Source organism: Pezoporus flaviventris, unplaced genomic scaffold, assembly GCF_033815535.1.
Source record: "Pezoporus flaviventris isolate CSIRO_AGI_PZ_B2104156 unplaced genomic scaffold, CSIRO_AGI_Pfla_v1 ptg000097l, whole genome shotgun sequence".
NCBI classification, from domain to species: Eukaryota; Metazoa; Chordata; class Aves; order Psittaciformes; family Psittacidae; genus Pezoporus; species Pezoporus flaviventris.
Window position 1 is genome coordinate 1,139,458 of NW_026892645.1, and position 9,311 is coordinate 1,148,768.

Genomic DNA, 9,311 nt, shown 5'->3' on the forward strand with positions numbered 1-9,311 from the left:
ATTGGCAGCAGTATTGATCTTCAATGCACAAGAGAAATCTGTTAAGCCAAAAAGCTGTAAGGCCCCTGCAGTCATTTCTATTTAATTAATGTGTTTCTTCAGTGCCAACTCATTTAAGGAGAGCACGCTGGGTTTATCAGATGTAAAGCTGGATCCAGCTACTGCTGCAGTCGATGGGACAGGCGCCGATGCCTACAGCAGGGCTGGGCTTTGCAGGCAACTGGAAGAGCCCAGCACCTCAAGCACACCGGGGTGATGCTCACGCATCTTGCTGGAGTTCTGAACCAGGGCTGGTGTCAGGTACCACACACCGAATTGTTTCTTGGTGCAGATTATTGGCCCTGCCCATGGAGCTGTGCTGATCGCTCTGGGCACCAGACAGTTCTTCTCTAAGACCTCTGTGGGTGTTCATGAGGATTGTCCCAGCTCATGTGTCTGGTTCTGGGGAGATGTTTCACATGGACACGGCAGAGCATCACCTGGATGTGCCGCCAGCCCAGCCAGGCACGCTGCTACCGAAGCACTCCCTGTGCCAAATTACCCAAAGTCAGCTTTGTCATTAGGCAAGATTTGAGGACAAAAGAACACGTTTGCTTCAAAACATTGATCTGCAAAAATAAATTGAATTACAGAAAGGCAAAATAATGCTGTTTGCTTTAGGGCACTGCTACTTTTAGATTCTCATTTTCCTAGTGCAATTCATTTAAGACAAGACTCAACAGCACAAAACGTCCTTGAACACAACAAAGACAGAGAAGCTTTTCTGTAACGTGGACCCAAAGTTAATGAGATGAGAAAAGCACTTTAAGGGGTGTACCTTGCTCCTATTTGCCTGTAGTGCAATGTTCTATAAACGGATGCCATATGGTCATATACTTAATGGTATGTATTACTTTTCAAGTGGATGAGCCATTCAAAGACAAGCACATCCCAGAGGATTGCTTTCTGTAGCCTGTGATTTACCTATTTGGTGCATGAGGCAAATTTAGCCGTGGGAGTCAGCGAGTTACTTCAGCGAAGCGTCTGACCACACTTTTGTATGTGTGTTTATGTGGTGTTAATATTTTACAAGGGATTAGTTTGAAAGCACTGCAGTAGATGTTTGTGAGCTTTCTGGTTTGATGCAGGAGCCAGGCTCTGCTCCCAGCCCCATTATCCGTGCCGAGTCCCAGCTCCATAGCCGAGCTGTCATGGAAGAAAATTACCCCAGCTGAAACCAGGACCGTTTGTAAGTAGAGAGATTTGATTTTGCTGTTCCTTCATCCTTTGAGTCAGATGAACCAATGCTCTCCAGCTGGTTCACACCTGCCTTGGGATGCGCGGGGTATCAGTTGGGGCTTGTTCTCATTCTTGCAGTTCACCAAACCATGGTCCTTTTCTATCCTTTGCTCTGAGCCAACCCCATTCCCTGGAGCCCTTGTGCCCCCCCAGAGGACCCCTTCCCAGGTTTTGGCCATGGTGGGACATGACTACAGCGTGGCTGTGCACGGTGTCAGCTCAGACCACGGGCAAAGCAGCTCCCAGCACCTCATCATCGTGGCGCTTTGTCATTCTCCAGCCCGTGCCTATCAATGTGAGTGACTGGGGCTCACGTACAGGAGCTGAAGCTCATCTTTCCCCCCACCCGTGGCAAAGCCCATGGGAGCAGCAGTGGGCTGTGAAATGCAACCACGGTGCTTACACAGACTGTCCTGTTGAATTAAATGAAGCTTAGCACCTGGCCCAAAAGCCAGGCAGCAATCCTGGCTGTTGCTTAGCATCATCACACCAAGAGCTAAAAATGTTCCTTTCTTCCTTTGCTGTTCCTCCTGTGACCTTCATTAGTTCTGCAAGCACCGAATGCAGAGCCCATATGGAGACAGTTATCATGAAAAAATGAATCCTGGCCCCTTAATTAGCTGCTCATTATCTGAGAGCTCCATATTGGAGCATTAAACCACGGCAAAGCAATTGGTTGAGTTTCCAATTAAAACTTTTTAGGATTGGTGAGCCTTTTAACGCTTTGTGTTGACAGATCGCCTTGGACCTGCCCCAAAACGCACGTTGCCTTCACTGGGGAGGGACGGCTGGGGAGCTGGTAGTTCCTCATGTGCAATCCCTGGGTTTGATAAAGTCATAAACCATGTCAATGAAGCTGCTCTTTTTATACCTGATACAATAGAGATGCCTCTGAATGAGTGCAGAAGGGAAAGAGTCATTAAGAGGGCAATTACACGCTGATTTCCTAATAACTCTGCTTTTACAGCACTGTAAAAACAAATGTACACATCTCTCTTTGTATTAATTTATCCTGGATGTGCTCCTACCCGAGGATGGTAGGTGCTGAGCCCCTCTGTTTCCTCAGGGGTGAATAAGGAGCTTGCAAGGCTCAGCTCCTCCCAACAGCACGCTGCAGGATTAGGCCTGTCAGGAATAAATAAAAGCCAGATGGGCACGGATTATATCCACTGTGCTGTGCAAGCTGCTAGCTGGAGGAATGCAGCTCCCAGATACGGACACAGAAGAAAAATGGGTCTCTCCCATGAAGCACGGAGCCATACAGGATCCACCTCAATGAGTCTATGGCCTGATCTACTGTAGCGGCCAAAGCCAGGAGGAGGTGGGTGGCTGATTGAGCAATTCCAAAAGGGAAGCAAAGGGGAGCAGCAATGGCTCTGCTGACCTGGAGGGGGATTTGGTTCTTAAAATGGTTCCCAAGCCTTTTGGAAGGGATGGCCACCTTCGCATCACATCCAACGAGTACAAAGGAAGGATGCAGCTTATCTGCAGCACAACAGGCACGGGCTCACAAAGCTTTAACTAACCCCAAAGAGCTTCCTCCTCCTGCAAAATAGTCCCCAGGTGCACCAGGCTGTTTGAGTTCGCAGCCGTTAAGGGTATGTTGCATAATCATTGTAGGAGGACGTGTATCACCGGGGGAGCCGACTGAGGGAAGCGGTTTGGTGCGCACAGAGCTGTGAGCAGGGATCAGTGCAGGCCATGACAAACAGCATCGTGCCAGAGAGACCTGCGCTGGCCTTTCTGATCTCAGCCTGCGCCGATGACTTGTGATAATGTGGTGCTTCTGCTCTTCGGGATGTTGTAAAGCCATGAGCTGATCTGTATTGAACATGTCATTTGTATTCCCACGCTGGTTTTTAAGCAAATCTGTCAAATAAAACCAAAAAAGACACGGAAAGAGACATGCAAAGGAGTGATTACATAAGGAATTCTCCATGGCAGTTCCAGGCACCGGGCTCTGCTGTCCTCCAAGAGGAGAAAGAGCATTGGTCTGGGATGGAAAGCAGCATCCCAGAGCGTCAGCTCTGACACCCAGGCAGGTGCTTAGGACCACCTCCAGCCACTCTGCTACTGTGGCTGTCCAGAGGATGCTGCTTCCTCCTGGCCCTCAGCATCCTCCAAGCTCTGGGGCTGCTTTGCAGCAAATGAGCTCCCTCTTGCCAGATGCAGGCTGACTTTTTCTCACCCTCCTTATGGCTTTTTGAGCTGACTTTTACAGACCTCACCAATTCAGCATCACTTTTCCCTGCCCTTCTGTGAACACTTCCCCATGTTTTGCACCTTCCGAGCACCAAAAACCGAGATGTCTACATGCAGCTGAGCACCTGCAGCTGCAACGTGGGTCCTTCCTCAAGCACGCACACCCAGCCCCCAGCAACACAAGCAAGGGACCTCGGGGACAGGAAACAAGAATCTGCCATCTGTGGCAATTTAGCATTTACCAGCCATGTTGCACGAGGGCACTGTCACTCTGAATGATGTTAAAACGCTTCCTGAGCAGTCTCCTTTCCCCATCACATTGGCCATGGAGTGCCATAATCAAGCAGACATAGCGGGGCAGCGAAGGGTCGCTCAGAGGGGCTGACATTCAGGCCTCCTTTGGAAGGAGGCATTCAATTAAAGTTTTATTGCTGTTCTACAGTGTGAAGCCGCAAGGGTGAGCCTGGATCACTGTGCTGGGACTTTAAATTAGGAGCTGAGGAGGAACTTCCAGTGATCCTGGCCCTGGGCATAGGGCAGTCAGCTCAGCTCAGCCGCAGGAGGGAGAACACTGGTGGCACACACTTGGCTCTGCTTTGCAGGATGAGGAAGCAGAAGCATGGGATAACCTGGGAGCAAATGTATTCAGAGGAGGATGAAAGGCTGGATCTGGAGTGCCAAGGTGAGAACAACCCAGGGGCACAGAGTGGGATCTGGGAGCTGGGATTCCAGCGACGCTGTGAGGAATGAGGCTCAGGTGTGCCCTGCAATCAGGTGTTAGGTGTTAGGTCAGCCTAAGGAAAAGGTGTTAGGTCAGGCCCACTGCCTCTGAGCAGAAATATTTGTGCTCTCAACCCAGCTATCCTTTTGCCCACGGTGCTCCAGAGCTGGAAGCCTTCAGCTGTCAATGCACAGGCAGCACAGCACATTGTGATGCTCAGACAGGAGCTGAGAGATGTTTCCAGACTTCCACGTTTCTTCTTTTCATCGTTTCCCCTGAATTATCAGCACAAATCATGGATGCAGCAGCGGCCAGAGGCATTTGAGGCTTGCAGTGAATGGAACAAACCGGGGCTGTGATCCTCTACTACAGCAGAGATGGCGATGATGATACCGGGCCAGGTTTGAGTGCCTGTCTCCTTTGCTGGACACAGGTCTGGGTGCTGGCTCTCTGCAGATGGCGATGATGATACCAGGTTTGAGTGCCTGTCTCCTTTGCTGGACACAGGTCTGGGTGCTGGCTCTCTGCAGACTTCCCACTCATCCCTGGGAAGGAAACCAGCCTCTGGAAGCACAGGCCATTCTGCAGGAGGAGATCCTGGGTCTCTGCTGAGCATCCAGACGTACCTAACACGGTACCACTCAAGTGCAGGTGCTTGGAGCAGAGCCGCTGCGGCAATAAGGCAGAGGATGAGCTGCTCTGAGTGAGTAGGGCTCAGTGCCCAGGTTTTAGCCAGACCATTTTCTTTCGAAAACTCCATAAACCTGCGTTTTGCAGAGGAGAGACTGTCAGACTTTAAATTACCAGCCACAGTTGTTGTGTTAGCATAATGCCAGTGAAGAGAAGCTGCTCTGCCACTGCCAGATGTTCCTGTTCCTGCTCACTGCAGTGGTGATGAGTGTGGTGCTGCTGTGTCCCGGCTGGGAGCCAGGGCCAGGAGCCCCAGCCGGGTAAAGGGCTGTAAAACGTTCCAGCCATTGGCATGAAAACAGCTTCTGCAGCTAAACCAGACGGGATAAAACCTGTGGAAGGGCAATCGGCCCTCGCACACGACGGCCGTCAGCTCGGGGTCGGGAAGTCATTTGTCCTGGGGGTGATGGTATCTAATGGACTGTGTTAGGCGCTGTAACGCTCTCTGCTGACAGCATGCAGCAGTCGCTGCTGTTGCTGAGCCAGGCTGCCAGGCCTGAGTCCGGTGTCGCTCTGATGTGTTTTGTATTTTGAACTGTTAAATGCAGAATTAATATCGTAATTCCCATCTATTACATCAATATCATAAGTGCTCTACTCTGTTAAACACCCACCTGGCCCGACCCTGAGTCTGGGCTCTGCCTCCTCATGGCAGGAGCCTGAACATCAATCCAGTGGGTGCTAGTTAATTCCTTGGAAGCAGGAATGTAGGAGCAGGGCAGGGCACTCCATGAGACCACACAGCCAAGGCACTGTTGCACCCAAGGGTGTCCTTTGACAAGGAATGAGAGCTGAGTGTAAGTAGAGAGGAGAAACAGTCCAGAACTGGGGAACGTGGATCACTTCATCCCATAGCAACAAGCCCATTCAACAGGAGGAGCGTGTTCACAGCAGAGCCCTAAAAAAGGAGCTGTTAAAATAAACATTGGCATATCTCACACCTCCCTCTTCCCTGAAGGATGCTCTCTGGAAGCACATGTGGACAATCTAGGGAGGGGAAGAGAAGGAAGATCAGGATGAAGGCGAAGATTAGAGGTACCCTAATGAAGCGCTGAAATTAATCCTCTGTTGCCTTTCACTCTCTCGTATGTTCAATCATTGTGGCTTCTCTGTTGTTCACTGATGAATCCAGGAGTCTCTTTCAGAGCATCTGGTCATGTTATTCCTTCACTTAATGACAGCATCAAAACCTCCCAGTGTTTTCTAGGGAGCTTATGCCCTACATACCAAGTGCCACTTCACAAACAGGTGACAGAGCATCGTGGCTGTGTGTGACCCCATCTCACACCCATCACTGCATCCCAAGCACCCCCAGCCTGAGCAGAAGATGCTGCTCTGGGTGCGCAGCCCCTGGTAGGCAAAGCTGGGAGCATGCATGGACCACCCTGAACCCCCACAATTTCCTGTATGCATGCAGACAACACCACACGTGCCATCACGTTGCCTCCAGTGACTCCAGTCACACATGTGTGTGTTGGTGACCGAGGAAAGGCCGGGATGATGTTATTTTGGAGTTAGCACCAGAGTTGCACTTGGTGCCTTTCCTCTTTCCCCTCTTTTTATTGTTGTCTTTGTATCAGAGCAGACCAGAATGTCAGCATGTCACCGTCACCACAGAGCAACTGAAGACTGGAGCCGGGGCAATGATGAGACAGTTTATCTTCCCCACACAAAGAGCACTGGATGAACCACTGGGAAATAAGAAACCTTTGATAAATCACATTGTCTCTGCTGTGGAAGTAATAACAGCGGCAGCCCCAGGTACAGGGAGAGGTTTGCTCTGAAGTGTCATGTCTGGAGCCAGGCGAGTCCCTGCTAAACCCTCCCAGCTGCTCCCATGGGCAGTGGGGTTCAGTCACTGGGCTGGGAGTTCAGGGGACATCCAGAGCCATGCAAAGGCTTGGGAAGCTCTCTTCCTACTGAATACACTCCTGGGCTGGAGCAGGGACTGTTCTCTTGGAGCTTTTACCCCGGGGAGGCATTTAACTGCTTGTAATGGAGGTGTTTGTTTGCAGAAGGCTGCTTTGCAAGGGGAGTTCAACAGGCAATGGTTGTGGTGCCAGGTTAGCCAGGCTTTTATCTCTCTCCTTTTCCTTGCTAAATCACAGTTTCTCACTGAAAATACAGATGTAAAGAGGCTTTCTTCCAAGCCCTAAACCCATCTGCATCTGGAGTAGCAAAGTCTGGCAGTAAGCTAGGCTCAATGAAGAGATGGGAGCAGACTACAACTCCCGTGAAGTGCTGAGTGATGGCGGTTTGTCACCTCCATCCTCAGGCAGGACACCTTGTCCCACCAGACACTGCTGGGGATGGCACGTCCATCCCTGCCCCTCTAAGAGACCCATCTCTGCAGCCTCATGCTGCAGGTTGGACACTCCAGCTTCTCTTGCATAATCACTGGGCTGAAGAAAAGCAACTCATGACAACTTCCCACTCACATGTCCAACCCCCTGCAAATGGCTTCTTGCCCTGGTGGAGCAGAATATTGTGGGACTGCCATAAATAGGTAGTAATCAAATAATGCTGCAACCCACTCCCATCTGCCAGGAAAAGAATCCTGCCCAAGTGAAAGCAAGAGAAAGCTGGGAAGAATCACCGTGTCCTGCACCGTGCCCTGGGCATCAGCACCTGCTTTGTGCTTCCCACCCATCGCGCTGCTGGAGCAGGAATAGGTGGGCAGCACCCCTCCGGAGCCAGGAGGAATTGCTGGTTGCCAATGAACGCGCTGGAGTGCAGACATCTGGCTGACAGAGTCATGCATTTTCTTTATAATGTGATATTGGCAACGTTATATGAAAACATTGATGAAAAATGAAGCCAGATTCTGGGTGTAAAACTTTGTCATTCAGCCTTGCATCACTCGGAACGTGACCGCGTGGGCTTCGCTTATAAAACAGCAGGGACCAGTTCTGCTGGATAAAAATCAGTGCAACAGAACTCAGTGTAGAAGTCAGGGCCCCTCTGCAGCACCAACACGTGCTGGGGGCTCTGCCCATGCTCTGTGGTGTGATATGCCACCCCAGGGTGCTGCTCAAAGGAGATGGGCCATTCACACATGGCCCTGAAGGACCCAAATGCCCCTTGGATGCACGGCATCCAGATCCATAGGGGGGCTTTGTGGGCTGGACTGGTTACAGGTGCTAATCCGGGTTTATTAATGAGGTATTGGATAAATGACTTCAGCTCTGCAAGGAGCAGCTTTCCCCCAGCTCCTCAGAGGACACTTGTTGAAAGGTGAGAGCAATTCCTTGGTGCCTGCAGGGCTGGGGAGTTGGGACATGCAAAGGCAGGGAAAAAACAAAGTTAATCCCAAGGAGCCTTTTCTTCTGCTTTCTCTGGCTTTTCTGCCTGACAAGCTATAGCAACATGAGCTCCAGCTGATCTTTGGTGAGCTCCTCCGATGAGAGGGGAGGAAAAGCTCCAGTCCTACCCCTACCCTCTGTCTCTGCTTGAGCCCATCATTGACAGGGGCACGTTGGGGCTTGGGTCTCTTCAGCCTGAGATGCAACTGATAACGTGGGGATGTCCCTGCTCTGAACCACTGGCTATCAAGGGCACATGGAGAAAACACAGCACTGGGTTGGGGTCCGGGGACAGGGCAGCCCCTTCCCCTGCCAGGGCCTTTCAGAATGATGGGGATGTGAGGTGCTGGGAGCCGGTCCTGAGCAGAGACCTTGCATGTATACAGAGTGCTGATTCATCTCGCTGCCACTTGAGACAGAAGAACATCTAATTAAGTCACCCGTGTATAAATAAATGTACAAGGTGCAACCTCAGGAGCCCCGAGCAGCGCTGGAAAGTCTCAGAAATGCTCAATGTGCTTTTCCTCCTCTCACCCCTGGGACTGCCCCTGTGGTTGGAAAACATCAAAGACAGAATGGGGTTAGATTCTCGGTTGCAGTATTTGTTTTTACATTAACATGAGGCGATTCTCTCTTTCCCTGCACTTCAGCTGTGTCTGGGGTACGTGAAGTCTTCGATAACCCCACTCGGAGCAGGGCCCAGTCTCCAGCTCCATCAAAGGCTGTGTGGGGTCTGCCCCCGCCTTCAGAAGGGAGCCGAAACCAAAGCCCAGTGAGCAGGTAATTGCCGGCCCCCTCCGGTGCTAATGGCAAAGCTGAGGTGTCTGCAGCTGCAGGACGCGGCGCCAGACCCTGCCCTTTAATGAAGCCTCATTAAAAGAACTGGTGCAGGGAGCTCCCGCCTCCGTCCTGCAGCGGGAGTGAGCAGGGAGCTAACGAGAGCCCATGCCTGGGGTTGGGAACTGGTTGGTGTTTTTCCCTCTGCCCATCTCCAGCACCTTTCCAGCCACCGGTTGCTGCTGGAGCTGTTTTTGCAGCTGGAGCAGGGGCTGAGGCCGGGCTAAGTCTCTCCTGAAGCATCACCTCTTCCCTGTTGAACTCTCACCTTCCCATAGAAC